Raw genomic sequence first — 18,677 nt, forward strand, 5'->3', positions numbered from 1 at the left:
CAGCTAGTGCTGTGAATCTCTAGACGCATGTTTTTGGATTTAGCCCTGTATGCTGGAATGTGAAGCAGTGTGCTCCCAACTGTTTCCACCATTTTGGAATGCCTTTATTTACAAAGAGAAACATTTATAGAGCGCGACAAATCACCTGTGAGGGTCTTGAGGCGCTCAATCTGTATGCTGCTGTATGCGGCTGCGGGGAGGACTGATCTTTCGAACATCCAGGTCTTTATTTCTCTTCTGAATCACTGGAGTGATGGTGCGGTCCTGAGGTGTTGGGCTGAGGGACAATACTTGGGGGATTCATAGACAGAGACACACGCCTATTGAGTCCTCTCTAACATAAAACATATCTTTTCTGACACAAATATTTCAGAAAATTCAATTACAAATGAGTAAAAAGTGAATAATGATGAATGTGTACCAGATAGAAAAAGCACAGAATAAAAAAAGACTACACCCCCAGTGGGCGCTATATGCACAAAATTGAAAAACTGTATGTACAATACATTTATGAGACTAATCCATTCAGTGCAAGATACATCAACTTGCATTAAACTGCAATGTTCTATCCATCTAGCCTAAGTGGGCAAGTAAAAGAAAATCAAGGTACAAACTCCTTCCTGTCTCAGGACAATCTTGAAGACTGTCATAACTCCAAGTGGTCAGCATCCAATGTCATTGTCCGAAGAGCTTGAAAAATATACATATAAGAAATGCTCAATAACAGACATGAACTGGCGGCGAAACAGACACTTTAAATGTGTGTAGAACTCCTCATCAGTTTAAAGCGCTTGCCTATTTGCAATCCCACAGAAGAATATATCACAATTCCATTCTGCGCAACTGTTTCTCTCTACTGACCCCCCCCCCCCCACTTATGTTCTTGGCGATACTATCAGTCACAGAGTTTTAGAGTGAGTCTGCTGCTCCTCCATGGAACATGTGAAAATGTCCAGAGACTGAATAGCTAGAGTCCTTATTTCTAATGGTTCCAAGTTGAAGGACTCTTTTGTGAGCTGGTACAATGTTGCTCCCTATATACACCTTAGGGCATGGATATTTCAACATGTATACCATATATTCACTTTTGCAGGTAAGATGTATCTTAATTGTAAACACTTTCTTACAAGGGTTAGTGACCTCTTTCACATTCTCACATTGTCTGCAAGCCTTGCATCTACTACATTTATAGAAGCCTTCTAGTGGTTTTAACCAATTGGGGGCCTTTTTCTTTCACTACGGTGCTTTTTTCCAAAATATCTCTTCATGGAGCGTCCTGTTTTAAAAGTTATCAGTGGTCTCCTAGATATAGGTGTATCTTTGAATGGATCGCTCCTCAGAAAATGCCAATGTTTTCTCAGAATAGATCCTATATGAGCATGTTGTTTGTGATAATCAGTAACAAATCAGCATTTAGTCTCATTTCTTCTTCCTGTAGTCCCTCTTGCTAGATTTAAGGAGGCTATCATCCCTCTCCATTCTACTGACTGTACCCGGTAGAGCTTCCTCTAAATAATCTCTCATTTTGAATCTGGTTAATAGGTCTGGTTCATCATGCTTGTAGTCTTCTTCTGTGCTACAAGATCTTTTTATTCTCAAGAGTTCTCCATAAGGAATGCTATCTCTTAAAGGAGTTGGATGAAAACTGCATGTGTGTAATATACTATTACCTGCACTTTGTTTGTGATATAAGGTGGTAGCGAGTTTATCTTGATCAACAATGAGTCTTATATCTAAAAATTCTATAGATTCTGCATTTATATTGCTGGTAAATTGAAAATTCAATTTATTCTGGTTGATCACTTTCACAAAACTCTCTTTATCCTACTTATTACTGCCCCAGATAATGAAAATATAATCTATGTAGAAGACCCATAATAATATGTGGTCTCTACATCTCTACCCCCATTGAGCAGTTGCTCCTCCCACCAGCCCATATGCAGATTTGCATAGCTGGGGGCAACGGTGATCGACCCTCGACAGCGCGGCAAACAGGGAGTACATCTGCGCCGTCCCACACCCAGGGTCACACCAAAAAATTCAAGGCCACGGGGTAGCCACCGCCAGGAGGCCATGGCTCAACCCACAGAAAAGAAGGTGACCAAATAACATCGGCACCGAAAAAGGCCAAAGATTTGCTGAAGACTTCCGACTCCGGTTGAGAATCCGGCACCAAAAAAAATTGCCATCGAGTTATCGAGTCGGGCAAGCCTCGAAAAAGCTCTTCGGAACCGAAAAAGACAATTTCGTTGTGAATTTCGGTACTGAAAAAAACGGCTTCGGAGCTCTTCCTACACTGAGGAGCAAGGCCTTTCTATGCAGCTCACAGAAAGGCACAGATTTGAGCAAGATCTGGATTTAGAAGAACATGACCAAACACAACAATGGTTAGAAATCCAGAAGGACACAGGGAAGATACAAACCATCCCTCCACTTAAATGGAAAAGGAAACTAGCTTTTCAAGAGACTGACATGCAACCGAAAGCCAAAGTGATTAGAGACAAGTCACCACCACCACAGTTCTCACCACAACCATCCCCACTGCAATCACCACACTTGTCACCAGTGGGTACACCAATGGCGCAGTCACTCACACATACTGGGATGACTCAAGATGATGTGGATCCCTGGGATCTATACGACCCACCTATATCGTACAACAGCCCAGACATATCCAACCATGCCTTCACCACGAGAGGAAAGTACAGCATATACGCAAGTACTAGCCAGGGCAGCTACGTTCCACAACGTAACAATGTACTCTGAACCAGTGGATGATGACTTCCTGTTCAACACCCTAGCATCCACTCACTCATCCTACCAAACTTTACCAATGCTACCAGGCATGCTCAAACACGCACAACAGGTCTTCCAAGAGCCTGTAAATGGGAGGGCCATCACGCCAAGGGTCGAAAAGAAATATAAACCGCCCCCATCAGACCCAGTGTATATTACTCAACAGCTCCCTCCGGACTCAGTGGTTGTGGGGGCTGCAAGAAAAAGGGCGAATTCACAATCATCAGGGGATGCCCCACCTCCTGATAAAGAGAGTCGAAAATTCAGCGCAGCGGGGAAAAGAGTGGCATCGCAAGCAGCCAATCAATGGTGAATTGCAAACTCTCAAGCCCTACTTGCACGCTACGACAGGGTACACTGGGACGAAATGCAAGACATGATCCAGCATTTGCCCAAGGAACACCAAAAATGTGCCCAACAAGTGGTTGAAGAGGGACAAGCCATATCGAACAACCAAATACTATCTGCCCTAGACTCTGCAGATACAGCATCACGGACAGTAAACACAACTGTAACAATTCAAAGGCATGCAAGTTCTGGATTTAACCAAAAATACAACAGGCGGTACTGAATATGACGTTTAATCAACATCAGTTGTTTGGCCCAGATAGTGGATACCGCAATCGAGAAGATGAAAAAAGACACGGACACGGCCAAAGCCATGGGCGCGCTTTACTCCTCACAATACAGAGGAACATTTAGGAAACCACAATTTAGGGGAGGGTTTAGACAACAGACACCAGAACCATCCACCTCCCAAACAAAACCCACCTACCAGTCGCAATACCAAAGAGGGGGGTTTCGTGGTTCCTACAGAGGACAATTCCCAAGATGAAGAGGGAAATTCCAGCCCTCCAAACCAAGCCCTAGCAAACAGTGACTTCAATGTCACACTTCCCCAACACTCATCACCACAGGGGGGGAGGCTAACCAAATACAATCACAATTGGACACACATTACAACAGACACGTGGGTCCTATCAATTATCCAACATGGTTATTGCATAGAATTCACAACATTCCTTCCAGATGTTCCACCAAGACCGCACAGATTGTCTCCACAACACTTAGACCTATTACAAATAGCACTGCTACAAAAACAAGCCAGAGAGCTAGTACCCTATAACCGGAAAGGAACAGGCGTTTACTCCCTGTATTTCCTTATCCCAAAAAAAGACAAAACGCTAAGGCCTATCTTAGATCTCAGAACACTGAATCTCTTCATCAAACCAGATAATTTCCACATGGTAACACTTCTGGGCGTAGTTCCCTTACTAAAAAAAGGGGAATACATGACAACACTGGATCTCAAATATGCGTATTTTCACATACCCATCCATCCATCTCACAGGAAATACCTCAGGTTTGTAATACAAGGCAAACATTATCAATTCAAAGTGCTACCGCTCAGAATAAGGACAGCCCCCAGAGTATTTACAAAATGCCTAGCAGTAGTAGCAGCTCATATAAGGAGACCGCACATGCACGTATTCCCATATCTAGACGATTGGCTAATAAAAGCCAAAACTCAGCAACAATATCAATTTCACACGCAATACGTCATAGATACTCTACACAAACTAGGGTTTTCTATAAATTACCAAAAATCACATCTACAACCATCCCAAATACAACAATACTTGGGAGCAACACTCAACACACAAAGAGCAATTGCCACTCCAAGTCCACAAAGAGTTCAGTCGTTTCAAAATATAACATCAAGCATATAACCAAACCAACAATACACAGTAAGGTTTTGTGATTAAACTACTTGGCATGATGTCGTCATGCATAGCTATTGTCCCAAATGCAAGGCTACACATGCGGCCTCTACAGCAGTGCCTAGCAAAACAATGGACTCAGGCACAGGGTCAACTCCAAGATCTAGTGCTGATAGACCGCCAAACACACTCTTCGCTTCATTGGTGGAACCCTGTAAATTTAAACAAAGGGCGGCCTTTTCAAGACCCAGTGCCTCACGCCATTATCACAACAGATGCTTCCATGATTGGGTGGGGAGCACACCTCAACAATCACAGCATACAAGGTCAATGGGACAATCAACAAAAACTACTTCACATAAATCACTTGGAACTGCTAGCTGTATTTCTAGCATTAAAAGCGTTTCAGCCACTTCTAGCCCACAAACACATTCTTGTCAAGACAGACAATATGACAACAATGTATTATCTAAACAAACAAGGGGGGACACACTTGTTACAGCTGTGTCTCTTAGCACAAAAAATTTGGCATTGGGCAATTCACAACAACATTCGCCTGATAGCACAATACATACCAGGCATTCAAAATCAGTTGGCCGACAATCTCAGTCAAGGTCAACAGCAAACTCATGAATGGGAAATACATCCCCCAGATTCTACAAGATCACTTCTACCGCTGGGGGGACACCAAACATAGATCTATTTGCAACAAAAGAAAACGCAAAATGCCAAAACTTCGCGTCCAGGTACCCACACCCTCAGTCCAAGGGCAATGCTCTATGGATCAGCTGGTCAGGGATATTTTTTTCCCCCTCTCCTGCTCATTCCTTATCTGGTCAATAAACTGAGTCAAAACAAACTCAAACTAATACTTATAGCACCAACGTGGGCTCGCCAGCCGTGGTACACCACACTGTTGGACCTATCTGTGGTACCTCACATCAAACTACCAAACAGACCAGATTTGTTAACACAACACAAACAACAGATCAGACACCCGAATCCAGCATCGCTCAACCTAGCAATCTGGCTCCTGAAGTCTTAGAATTTGGATATCTAAACCTTTCTAATGAGTGTATGGAGGTCATTAAACAAGCAAGAAAACCCACAACCAGACATTGTTACGCTCACAAATGGAAAAGATTTGTTTCTTACTGCCAAGCTAATCAGATTACGGCACTAGACGCATCCACACAAAACATTGTAAGTTATTTACTACACTTACAAAAGTCTAATCTAGCCTTCTCTTCCATTAAAATACATCTCACTGCAATATCTGCTTATCTGCAAAACAAAACCGCTTTTTAGAATCCCAGTTATTAAAGCCTTTATGGAAGGACTAAAATAATCATACCCCCAAGGACACCACCAGTGCTTTCGTGGAATCTTGTATTAACACGACTCATGGGCTCACCATTTGAGCCCATGCATTTTTGTCAAATCCAATTTTTTCTTGGAAAGTAGCCTTTCTAATAGCCATCACTTCACTTAGAAGAGTTAACGAAATACAGGCGTTTACTATTCAAGATCCCTTTATACAAACACATAAACATAAGGTGGTTCTCTGTACAAATCCACAATTCTTACCAAAAGTCATATCACCGTTTCATCTAAACCAAATGGTAGAACTCCCAGTCTTCTTCCCACAGCCAGACTCAGTAGCAGAAAGGGCATTACATACGTTAGACATAAAAAGAGCGCTAATGTATTACATTGACAGAACAAAACAATTTCGTAAAACCAAACAATTGTTCGTAGGTTTCCAAAAACCACATGCAGGTAACCCGATATCCAAACAGGGCATTGCCAGATAGATAGTCAAATGCATACAAACCTGTTACCAAAAAGCTAAAAGAGAATTACCCATTACTCCAAGGGCACACTCCACTAGAAAGAAAGGTGCCACAATGGCTTTCCTTGGTAATATACCAAGGACAGAGATTTGTAAGGCAGCCACTTGGTCTACGCCTCATACATTTACTAAGCATTACTGTGTAGATGTGTTAGCAGCACAACAAGCCACAGTAGGACAGGCTGTACTAAGAACACTATTTCAGACAACTTCAACTCCTACAGGCTAACCACCCCTTTTGGGGAGATTACTGCTTTGTAGTCTATGCACAGCATGTGTATCTGCAGCTACACATGCCATTGAACGGAAAATGTCACTTACCCAGTGTAAATGGGTTCGTTATCTGACATATGCAAGATATTGGAAGAATACGACAGGCACTGCTATTTGAGGGAATATTATTGTTTTATTTATAGCTTGGCCCGTCCTCTCTTGTTCCTCTTCACAAGATCAGCCCTAGTTTCTATTTCCTCAAAGCCCCTTTTCTTTTCTCTTTCCAGGCTCTGGTGGTGTCTTGGCTCCGTCTTGAGGCGGTCTGGTTTCCCGTCCTCCGGTCGCCCGTATTCCCCAAAAGAAAGGAAAATAAAAATAATCAGGTAAGTGAAAATTGAAGTAGGGCTAAGGTAAGGGGTCAGATAGGGGTTAGTAGGGGTGGTGAAACAGGTAGGGCGGCGGTGCTGGTTGTGGTGGGTTTCTCTATTTATTTATTGTGCCTTCTCTCCCCTGTGTCCCGGTCAACCCCTTCTCTTCTTTCTAGGGTTTCTCCGGAGGTGTCCCAGTCCGTGGGTTAAGTAAACGGGTTTCCCCTCTCTCTGCAGGTCTATGCCCTTCCTTTGAAGAAACCTCCCCGTCCTCCCTTTTCTCCCCCCACCTCCCTCTTTTCCCTGTGAGCCAACCTGACAGAGTCTGCCAGGCAGGGTATAGTCGTACCTGGGAGGGCCACGTCCCTCCAGGGGCGCGGCCGGCAAGTAGGTGGTCCCCCGATTTCTCTTCGGTCGGGTTGGGGGTCGCCCACTGGTTCCTCCTGTCCTCGAGGCGTCCCGCCTTCCGGGTCTCTCCCTCCGTCTCGATCACGTTGCTGGCGGTGTCTTCCTCTCCCTTTAGCTCCTGGGTGAAGGTGGGTTCTCTTTTCGTGCTCTGCTCTCCTGCCCCGGTGTTCTCTCGCTCTTCCTCCGGCTCCTGGATGGTGGTGGTTTCCTCTCCTCGGCTCTTCCGCGTTCTCGGCTCCTCCTTTTCCTCCGACCTCTCTTGTCGTCCGTCTTCTCTTTTCCTCTTTATGACGCCCTCCGCGTCATACGTCATTCTAGGGGAATCCTCCTCCATGCCCCGGGGGTATCGATTTTCTTCCCAGACGGGAGCTTCGGACCCGGGATCGGCACCTCGCCCGTTACACATCCCCTCCCTTGGATGGGGCTGTTCGAGCCCCCCAGGTCCCGGAAATCGAGACAGATAGTCCGCTTGCCCCATAAGGTCCCCAGGGAGATGACAAACCTGGAAGGAGAAAGGTTGAAGCTCCATAAACCATCTTAAAATGCGAGCGTTGGTATCTTTATACCTCGAGAGCCAGGTAAGAGGTGCGTGGTCGGTGTATAAAAGGAAGGACCTCCCTAGGAGATAATACTGAAGACTTTCCACAGCCCATTTAATGGCCAGGCACTCACGCTCTATTATGGGATAGTTCTGTTCCCGTGGAAATAGCTTGCGACTAATGAAGACCACTGGATGGCTTATCTCATTTTCATCTTTTTGAAAAAGTACTGCACCCAGGCCTACGTCCGATGCGTCCGTTTGGAGGTGGAAGGGACGGCTGAACTCAGGACATTTTAACACCGGTTGCGTGGTTAGACATCGTTGTAAGGTACGATAGCTATGGGATTGTAGAATAGTTAAACTTGTGATGTTCTTAGGTTGACCTTTCCTCAACAGGTCAGTGAGAGGGGCGGCTACTGTAGAGTAGTGGGGTATGAATCTACGATAATATCCCACTAGTCCGAGGAAGGAACGGATCTCCTTTTTTGTACTGGGTGCTCTTATGCGTAAAATGGCTTCAATTTTACTCATTTGTGGTCTGATATTCCCGTTTCCAATATGATACCCCAGATAGGGAATTTCATTGAAGGCCAGTCGGCTCTTGGAAGGATTGGCGGTCAATCCGGCCGCCGCCAGTGCTTTAATGATCAGTTCTAAATGGGATAAATGGTCTTCCCAGGTTTCGCTATGAATAACGATGTCATCTAGATAGGCGGCTGCGTATCTGGTATGTGGTCGCAATATAGTATTGATCAGTCTCTGAAAAGTGGCGGGGGCCCCATGTAGTCCAAAGGGAAGTACGTTAAAGTGATATAAACCGGAAGAGGTGGAGAACGCCGTTTTTTCTTTATCTGCTTTAGCTAAAGGAATCTGCCAGTACCCCTTGGTTAGGTCCAGGGTAGACATGTATTTAGCTTTACCCAGCCGTTCTAGAAGTTCGTCTACCCTGGGAAGAGGATACGTGTCAAATTGGGACACGGCATTGACTTGTCTAAAGTCGATACAGAACCGTATAGATCCGTCCGGTTTTGGCACTAATACAACCGGGGAGCACCAGGGACTTTGGGACGGCTCTATAATACCCATGTCTAACATCCTTTTTACCTCCTCTTCAACTATGACCTTCCTTGCTTCGGGAATGCGATAGGGGCGTAACCGGATTATTTTTCCCGGTTGGGTTATAATCTGGTGGTGGATTAGATCTGTTTTACCTGGCATCGGGGAAAACATGTGGGGCTGCTTATTAAGGAGTTGGTTTAGTTGTTGGTTCTGTTGCACTGTTAACTCTGCATTTCGGAGGGGTACCTCGCCCCTTGGGGGGGGGTCCGTGGGGCACCACCCTATTTCTAGCTCTTTTACTGTATTAATTAAACAGTTCATATTTTGATCCACCTGTGATTCCTCCCATCTTTTTAGTAAGTTAACATGAAAGATCTGAAATCGGTTGGGATTAGTTGTTAGTTGTAGCTTATAGGTAACGGGAGTTACTGCTGCTATTACTTTATAGGGTCCTTGCCATTTTGCCAAGAGTTTATTGTCTGAACTGGGTAAAAGCACTAATACTCGGTCTCCCTCTACAAAAGATCGCACTTGCGTGTTCCTATCATAGTATCGTTTCTGTTTCTCCTGGGCTTTTTCCATATGCCCTCTCACATCTTCCCATATTGTTTGTAGTCGAGACTTTAACTCGCTAGTGTACTCTAGGAGAGGCTTTTCCCCGTTTTCGTCTTCCTCCCATAGTTCAGCTGCCATGTCCAATAGGGTTCTAGGCTGTCGCCCAAACAGCAGTTCGAATGGACTATGCCCTGTAGAGGCTTGTTCATGGGTTCTGACCGCATATAACACTAGAGGAAGTTTCTTGTCCCAATCTTTACCTGACTCGGAAATCGTCTTTCTCAGGAGGGTCTTCAGGGTGCGATTATACCTCTCTACTAATCCGTCTGTCTGGGGATGATAAACCGCTGTCCTGAGCTGTCGTATCCCTAATATTTGACAGATCTGAGCCATTAGATTGGACATAAACTGGGTCCCTTGGTCCGTCAATATTTCTCGGGGAAACCCTATTCGTGAGAAGAAACTTATCATGGCGTTGGCGACACTTTTGGTGCTAATACTGTTCAGGGGGATAGCTTCCGGATATCTAGAGGCGTAGTCGACCAATACTAGGATATATCGGTATCCCTTGGAAGACATTAGAAGTGGTCCGACTAAATCCATTCCTATTCTAGAGAAAGGTACGTCAATAATGGGCAGAGGATGTAGGGGGGCTTTTTTCTGGGGTCCGGGATCGATTAACTGACATCTAGGGCATTGTTGACAGAACTTTCTGATATGAGAAAAAACCCCAGGCCAATAGAACTTCCTTAATAGGTACTCCTCGGTTTTCTCTATCCCATAATGACCACCCCCCGGCTGACTATGGGCTAGGTGCAACACCTGCTGCCTATAGGGTTCGGGAACCAATAATTGTTTCTTTTCCCCTCTCTCGTTACTGGTGACCCGATATAGCAGATTTCTATTTATTATAAAGGAGGGACCCTTATCCTCTATGGTTCGAGGTTTGGCGCTTTTCCAGGCATGGATCAGACTGGGATCGTCTCTTTGACTACAGCGGAAGGGTGTAAGACCAACGAGGGCGAGTACCTGTGCATTAAGACTATCGTGGTTCATATCTCCTCTTTCATAGGACTTCCTGGCTTCTCGTTTCTCTCTTTTAGTGGGTGTTAGAAATGGGGTCTTTGGTTGACAGTCAGGTTACCCCCTGTTCAAGCAAGGACCCTCACTCTAGTTAGGATAAAAGAGAATCACCCTCAGCTAACCCCTGCTTACCCCCTTGGTAGCTTGGCAGAGCAGTAGGCTTAACCTCAGAGTGCTGGGCGTAAAGTATTTGTACCAACACACACAGTAACTTAATGAAAACACTACAAAATGACACAACACCAGTTTAGAAAAATAGGAAATATTTATCTAGACAAAACAAGACCAAAACGACAAAAATCCAACATACACAAGTCAAGTTATGATTTTTTTAAAGGTTTAAAATAAAAAGAGTCTTTAGGTAGTTGTAACAACACACTAGCGCTGCTAGCGTGTAAATGTACCTGGTTTGCGTCAAAAATAACCCCGCACGGGCGGTGCGCGTCGAAAATAACCCTGCACGGTTATATGCGTCGAAAACAACTCGGCACGGCGATGCGCGTCGAAAAAGCCAGCCACGCGACGGTCCGAAAGTCCCGCGGCGCAGGTTGCGATCTCTCAGCCTTCGTCAGCGATGCTGCGCGTCGTTTCTCCTGCTCCGGGCGTCGATTCTCCGGTCGCGTTTCCTGCGGCGTCGTTTCTCAGCTGCGGAGCCGGCGTCGCGTCGTTTTCTCAGCCGCGATCGGATTCGCGTCGATCTTTTCTCCGCACGGCGCTCGGTGCGTGTATTTTTGTCCTTAGGCTGCCAGCCTCTCCTTTCAGGGTCCCAGGAACTGGAAGGGCACCACAGAGCAGAGTAGGGGTCTCTCCAGAGACTCCAGGTGCTGGCAGGAAGAAGTCTTTGCTATCCCTGAGACTTCAATAACAGGAGGCAAGCTCTACATCAAGCCCTTGGAGATTTCTTCTTCAAGATGGAAGGCACACAAAGTCCAGTCTTTGCCCTCTTACTCAGGCAGAAGCAGCACTGCAGGAAAGCTCCACAAAGCACAGTCACAGGCAGGGCAGCACTTGTTCCTCAGCGATCAGCTCTTCTCCAGGCAGAGGTTCCCCTTGATTCCAGAAGTGTTTCTAAAGTTTGTAAGTTTGGGTGCCCTTCTTATACTCATTTTAGTCTTTGAAGTCACCTTTCTTCAAAGGGGACTCACACCTTCTTGTGAGATCCTGCCTTGCCCAGGCAAGGCCTCAGACACACACCAGGGGGCTGGAGACAGCATTGTCAGAGGCAGGCACAGTCCTTTCAGATGAGAGTGACCACTCCACCCCTCCCTCCTAGCAGAGATGGCTAATCAGGAATGCAGATCACACCCCAGCTCCCTTTGTGTCACTGTCTGGTGTGAGGTGAAAAACAACCCAACTGTCAACTGACCCAGACAGGGAATCCACAAACAAGGCAGAGTCACAGAATGGTTTAAGCAAGAAAATGCTCACTTTCTAAAAGTGGCATTTTCAAACGCACAATCTCAAAATCAACTTTACTAAAAGATGCATTTTTAAATTGTGAGTTCAGGGATCCCAAACTCCACCTGTCCATCTCTTCTCTAGGGGAATCTACACTTTAATCATATTTAAAGGTAGCCCCCATATTATCCTATGAGAGAGAGACAGACCTTGCAACAGTGAAAACGAAATTGGCAGTATTTCACTGTCAGGACATATAAACCACATTACTATATGTCCTACCTTATCCATACACTGCACCCTGCCCTTGGGGCTACCTAGGGCATACCTTAGGGGTGCCTTACATGTAAGGAAAGGGAAGGTTTAGGCCTGGCAAGTGGGTACACTTGCCAAGTCGAATTTACAGTGTAAAAATACACACACAGACACTGCAGTGGCAGGTCTGAGACATGATTACAGAGCTACTTATGTGGGTGGCACAACCAGTGCTGCAGGCCCACTAGTAGCATTTGATTTACAGGCCCTGGCACCTCTAGTGCACCTTACTAGGGACTTACTAGTAAATCAAATATGCCAATCATGGATAAACCACTTACATACAATTTAAACAGGAGAGCATATGCACTTTAGCACTGGTTAGCAGTGGTAAAGTGCTCAGAGTTGAAAAGCCAACAGCAACATGTCAGAAAAATATAGGAGGCAGGAGGCAAAAAAGTCTGGGGATGACCCTGCAAAAGCAAAAGTCCAACACGACCCCCTACCAGCCTAAAGCCAGGGGAGAACAATCAATACCTTGATGTACTTCCCTGATTGGGGCGATAGAACAGGGACCCAGGCCCACAACAGCAGGGGCATGCTCCAGTTCTACGCCTTCCTGACTCCAGTTGGATCCCTCTGTCCATACTCTCAGGGCCCACTAAGCTAACCCATGGGGAACCCTTCTCCACATCTACAGACACCATCTGTGCAACACCTAACTTTACTTTGCTCACAGATGTATTGCAATGGGCAGATAGTACCACCAGGGCCAACACAATGGTGTTGCCCACTCCACCCCTGGGGTGTGACTCTCGTCCTTCCCCCCCCAGGGGCAACTCTGTCCACCAGGACAGCAAGCCACAGTGGCCCCAGACAACTGTCAGGGATGAGAGCCCGACCTCAGGCCTCTCTAACCACTGTGACTGTGGAGAGTGGGGGGTGGTAGCCCCAGGTGCCTGGCACCCTTTGACCACTCTCTCTTCCACCAGGTCAGGGATGACAACCTGACCCTGGTCCTCCCCTCTGGGGCTCTGTACCCTCCCTGCAGAAGCGGCACCCCCAGAGTCAAAAACTGTCAGGGTGCTTGTAGAAGCAGTCCTGCACAATTCTTCCATCAGTGCAGGGATGTTAACCTGCAACTGATCCTCCAACCTGGGGTCTGTACCTTCAGGTTGGACCAGGGCCAGGGGTGAGGCTTCCCTCCCCCTGCCCTCTCTTCTGGGGTCCTGAACCACCCAACTAGGAGCGGCCCCCCCAGAAGACAACATGGTAGGGGCACTGTTAGCAGTAGCCCCTTCCTCCAGGTCAGGGGGGACACCCTTAACCTGGCCTCCCAATCCAGGGCCTGTACCCACAGACTGGATCACTGCCTGGCAACCCAGGACTTCCTGGGGGGCATACCTACCCCCTACCAGGTCAGAGTTTACCCTCTGAACCTGGTCATCCAACCCAGGGTCACCACCCTGCGGTTGAACCACTGCCTGGCACACCAGGACTTCCTGGGGAGCACACTTACCCCCCATCAGGTCAGAGTTTACCCCCTGAACCTGATTATTCAACCCAGAGTCACCACCCTGCGGTTGAACCACTGCCTGGCACACCAGGACTTCCTTGGGAGCACACTTACCCCCCATCAGGTCAGAGTTTACCCCCTGAACCTGATCATTCAACCCAGAGTCACCACCCTGCGGTTGAACCATTGCCTGGCACACCAGGACTTCCAGGGGGGCACACTTACCCCCCTCAAGGGACACACTGTCCCGAAGGGCCACACAAGAGTCTGGCTGGCGCAGGTCTCCTGACCTCTGCCCATCTGACAGAGTCTGGATTCCCCCCAACCCAGAAATGGTCTCACCAAGGTCATTCATGGGGGGCTCTGCTCTCAGAGCTGACCCCTGACCCTCCAGGTTCTCCACTGGGGTCCGCAACCCCCTCTCAACCCTCTGTCTGGACTTCTGCAACCCCTCACTAGGAGTGGTACTGCCAGACACCAGAACTGGTGGGACGCTGGCTACAGCCGCCCCCCCAAGTTCTCCTGACACTGTGGGGTCTCCCTCAACAGATGGCCCTATGGTACAGGCTAGGCTCCCCTCCTGGGGTTCCCGCAGGGAACCCTCCAGGACCTGGGACCGGATCTCGGGCACCTTGGGCCTCAACCCATCCCCATTCCCTCTCCTCTGAGACTGGACATGGGGTCCCTCACCCATCCCACCGCTGCCACCAATGTTAGAAATGGGGTCTTTGGTTGACAGTCAGGTTACCCCCTGTTCAAGCAAGGACCCTCACTCTAGTTAGGATAAAAGAGAATCACCCTCAGCTAACCCCTGCTTACCCCCTTGGTAGCTTGGCAGAGCAGTAGGCTTAACCTCAGAGTGCTGGGCGTAAAGTATTTGTACCAACACACACAGTAACTTAATGAAAACACTACAAAATGACACAACACCAGTTTAGAAAAATAGGAAATATTTATCTAGACAAAACAAGACCAAAACGACAAAAATCCAACATACACAAGTCAAGTTATGATTTTTTAAAGGTTTAAAATAAAAAGAGTCTTTAGGTAGTTGTAACAACACACTAGCGCTGCTAGCGTGTAAATGTACCTGGTTTGCGTCAAAAATAACCCCGCACGGGCGGTGCGCGTCGAAAATAACCCTGCACGGTTATATGCGTCGAAAACAACTCGGCACGGCGATGCGCGTCGAAAAAGCCAGCCACGCGACGGTCCGAAAGTCCCGCGGCGCAGGTTGCGATCTCTCAGCCTTCGTCAGCGATGCTGCGCGTCGTTTCTCCTGCTCCGGGCGTCGATTCTCCGGTCGCGTTTCCTGCGGCGTCGTTTCTCAGCTGCGGAGCCGGCGTCGCGTCGTTTTCTCAGCCGCGATCGGATTCGCGTCGATCTTTTCTCCGCACGGCGCTCGGTGCGTGTATTTTTGTCCTTAGGCTGCCAGCCTCTCCTTTCAGGGTCCCAGGAACTGGAAGGGCACCACAGAGCAGAGTAGGGGTCTCTCCAGAGACTCCAGGTGCTGGCAGGAAGAAGTCTTTGCTATCCCTGAGACTTCAATAACAGGAGGCAAGCTCTACATCAAGCCCTTGGAGATTTCTTCTTCAAGATGGAAGGCACACAAAGTCCAGTCTTTGCCCTCTTACTCAGGCAGAAGCAGCACTGCAGGAAAGCTCCACAAAGCACAGTCACAGGCAGGGCAGCACTTGTTCCTCAGCGATCAGCTCTTCTCCAGGCAGAGGTTCCCCTTGATTCCAGAAGTGTTTCTAAAGTTTGTAAGTTTGGGTGCCCTTCTTATACTCATTTTAGTCTTTGAAGTCACCTTTCTTCAAAGGGGACTCACACCTTCTTGTGAGATCCTGCCTTGCCCAGGCAAGGCCTCAGACACACACCAGGGGGCTGGAGACAGCATTGTCAGAGGCAGGCACAGTCCTTTCAGATGAGAGTGACCACTCCACCCCTCCCTCCTAGCAGAGATGGCTAATCAGGAATGCAGATCACACCCCAGCTCCCTTTGTGTCACTGTCTGGTGTGAGGTGAAAAACAACCCAACTGTCAACTGACCCAGACAGGGAATCCACAAACAAGGCAGAGTCACAGAATGGTTTAAGCAAGAAAATGCTCACTTTCTAAAAGTGGCATTTTCAAACGCACAATCTCAAAATCAACTTTACTAAAAGATGCATTTTTAAATTGTGAGTTCAGGGATCCCAAACTCCACCTGTCCATCTCTTCTCTAGGGGAATCTACACTTTAATCATATTTAAAGGTAGCCCCCATATTATCCTATGAGAGAGAGACAGACCTTGCAACAGTGAAAACGAAATTGGCAGTATTTCACTGTCAGGACATATAAACCACATTACTATATGTCCTACCTTATCCATACACTGCACCCTGCCCTTGGGGCTACCTAGGGCATACCTTAGGGGTGCCTTACATGTAAGGAAAGGGAAGGTTTAGGCCTGGCAAGTGGGTACACTTGCCAAGTCGAATTTACAGTGTAAAAATACACACACAGACACTGCAGTGGCAGGTCTGAGACATGATTACAGAGCTACTTATGTGGGTGGCACAACCAGTGCTGCAGGCCCACTAGTAGCATTTGATTTACAGGCCCTGGCACCTCTAGTGCACCTTACTAGGGACTTACTAGTAAATCAAATATGCCAATCATGGATAAACCACTTACATACAATTTAAACAGGAGAGCATATGCACTTTAGCACTGGTTAGCAGTGGTAAAGTGCTCAGAGTTGAAAAGCCAACAGCAACATGTCAGAAAAATATAGGAGGCAGGAGGCAAAAAAGTCTGGGGATGACCCTGCAAAAGCAAAAGTCCAACAGTGGGTTTATAGCGGATCACTGGGGTTGGTATGTTTAGTTCAGAAAAAGGGGCACTTCCCAACCAGGCATCCAGGTCATTCTTACTCTGTGTGCTGTCTAAGAGGATCGGAAAGTCTTTAAAGTCTGTTCCTATGATGGCTTCTTCCACCAAACCTTCAACTACCCCCAGCCGTATGGGGGTCTCTTTTCCTTCCCAAAAAAGGGTAGTCCATATTAGGGGGTATTCCCTTGTTTCCCCATGAATGCAGCATATGGATACCGTGAAATCCGGATCAAGGTTATGCTCAGTAATTAGGTCCGCTCTAATTACGGACTGGCTACATCCGGAGTCGATGAGCGCCAACGTATCCCTTCCATTAATGGACACTATTTTTTTGTATTGAGTTTCTTTCCCCCCGGTGTAGAATACCCGGCCTCTCGTAATCCCTATTTCCATGGGTTCGGGTTTCCCGGCCTTCAAAGGACAAAAGCGGGCAATGTGTCCCCACTCCCCACAACTAAAACATTGGGGCTGCTGCCCATATGGTTTTTCCATCCCTCGTAATCTTCCTGGTTCCTCTATTAGCCTTTTCCCTGTGGCTGCGGATTGTCCTGGGTTTTGCCTAACGGGTTGAGGTAACAACCGCGGGAGTGGTGTTTTGAATTCGAGGGAGCGGTGGAAAGCGCAGGCCAGCTCAATAGTAGTATTCGTGTCGGGGTTTGGGTGTTGCTTGATCCAATGGCGAGTATTGGTGGGTAGGGCATCTAAATATTGTTCTAGGAGGACGGCCTCGATAACGTCTTCCCTATTCGTCCCTATGGGTCCAAGCCATTTGAGCCCTAGGTCTTTGACCCGGAAATATAAGGCTCGAGGGTTCTCAGCGGGGCCCCACTTGGCCTTCCGGAAGCGAACCCGATAATGTTCTGTATCAAAACCGACCCTTTCTAGGATACTCTTCTTGATGTCCGGATAGGGCGTTGTTCCTCCTGGGTTAACCGCTTGATATGCTGCTTGAAGTGTCCCGGTTAACAAGGGAGCGATATATTGACCCCATCTGTCCTGCGGCCAGGTGGCTGAAAGGGCAACGCGCTCAAAGTTAGTAAAGAAGGCGTCGGGATCTTCGCCTTCCTGATATCTCTGCAAAACGGAACTCGGTACATTTGGATGTACCCTAGTTGCGGCAATGGTATCAGTCAAAGTTTTTATGGCGTTGTCATGTACCAACTGATTGTTGGCCATGATAGTGGCCTGACTTTTAAGTGCATTTTGCAGAGCCTCCCTTTCCACCTTGGCAGCCTTCTGTTGTTCCTCCCATACAATTTGCAGATGGCGTTGGCCCTCAGCCAGTTGCTGCATCATGTCGGCCATTGTGGGTGCACCCTCCATCTTCTAGAATTCTCCTGTCGCTTGTTCCAATATCCCACTTCTGACACCACTGTAAATGGGTTCGTTATCTGACATATGCAAGATATTGGAAGAATACGACAGGCACTGCTATTTGAGGGAATATTATTGTTTTATTTATAGCTTGGCCCGTCCTCTCTTGTTCCTCTTCACAAGATCAGCCCTAGTTTCTATTTCCTCAAAGCCCCTTTTCTTTTCTCTTTCCAGGCTCTGGTGGTGTCTTGGCTCCGTCTTGAGGCGGTCTGGTTTCCCGTCCTCCGGTCGCCCGTATTCCCCAAAAGAAAGGAAAATAAAAATAATCAGGTAAGTGAAAATTGAAGTAGGGCTAAGGTAAGGGGTCAGATAGGGGTTAGTAGGGGTGGTGAAACAGGTAGGGCGGCGGTGCTGGTTGTGGTGGGTTTCTCTATTTATTTATTGTGCCTTCTCTCCCCTGTGTCCCGGTCAACCCCTTCTCTTCTTTCTAGGGTTTCTCCGGAGGTGTCCCAGTCCGTGGGTTAAGTAAACGGGTTTCCCCTCTCTCTGCAGGTCTATGCCCTTCCTTTGAAGAAACCTCCCCGTCCTCCCTTTTCTCCCCCCACCTCCCTCTTTTCCCTGTGAGCCAACCTGACAGAGTCTGCCAGGCAGGGTATAGTCGTACCTGGGAGGGCCACGTCCCTCCAGGGGCGCGGCCGGCAAGTAGGTGGTCCCCCGATT

The 18,677-nt window shown here is 47.5% G+C and overlaps 1 protein-coding gene across 1 annotated transcript in view; it reads left to right on the plus strand.

Moving 5' to 3' along the window:
• Window positions 1–6,565: 6,565 nt before the first annotated feature.
• Window positions 6,566–18,677, plus strand: part of LOC138246164 (zinc finger protein 182-like) — a 145,445-nt gene continuing 133,333 nt past the window's right edge. Inside the window, exons 1-2 of the mRNA XM_069200475.1 lie at window positions 6,566–6,965; window positions 18,192–18,287. The gene's annotated coding sequence lies outside the window, so the exon portion shown is untranslated. The remainder of the gene's footprint in view (window positions 6,966–18,191; window positions 18,288–18,677) is intronic.

The sequence above is a fragment of the Pleurodeles waltl genome, chromosome 7, assembly GCF_031143425.1.
Source record: "Pleurodeles waltl isolate 20211129_DDA chromosome 7, aPleWal1.hap1.20221129, whole genome shotgun sequence".
NCBI classification, from domain to species: Eukaryota; Metazoa; Chordata; class Amphibia; order Caudata; family Salamandridae; genus Pleurodeles; species Pleurodeles waltl.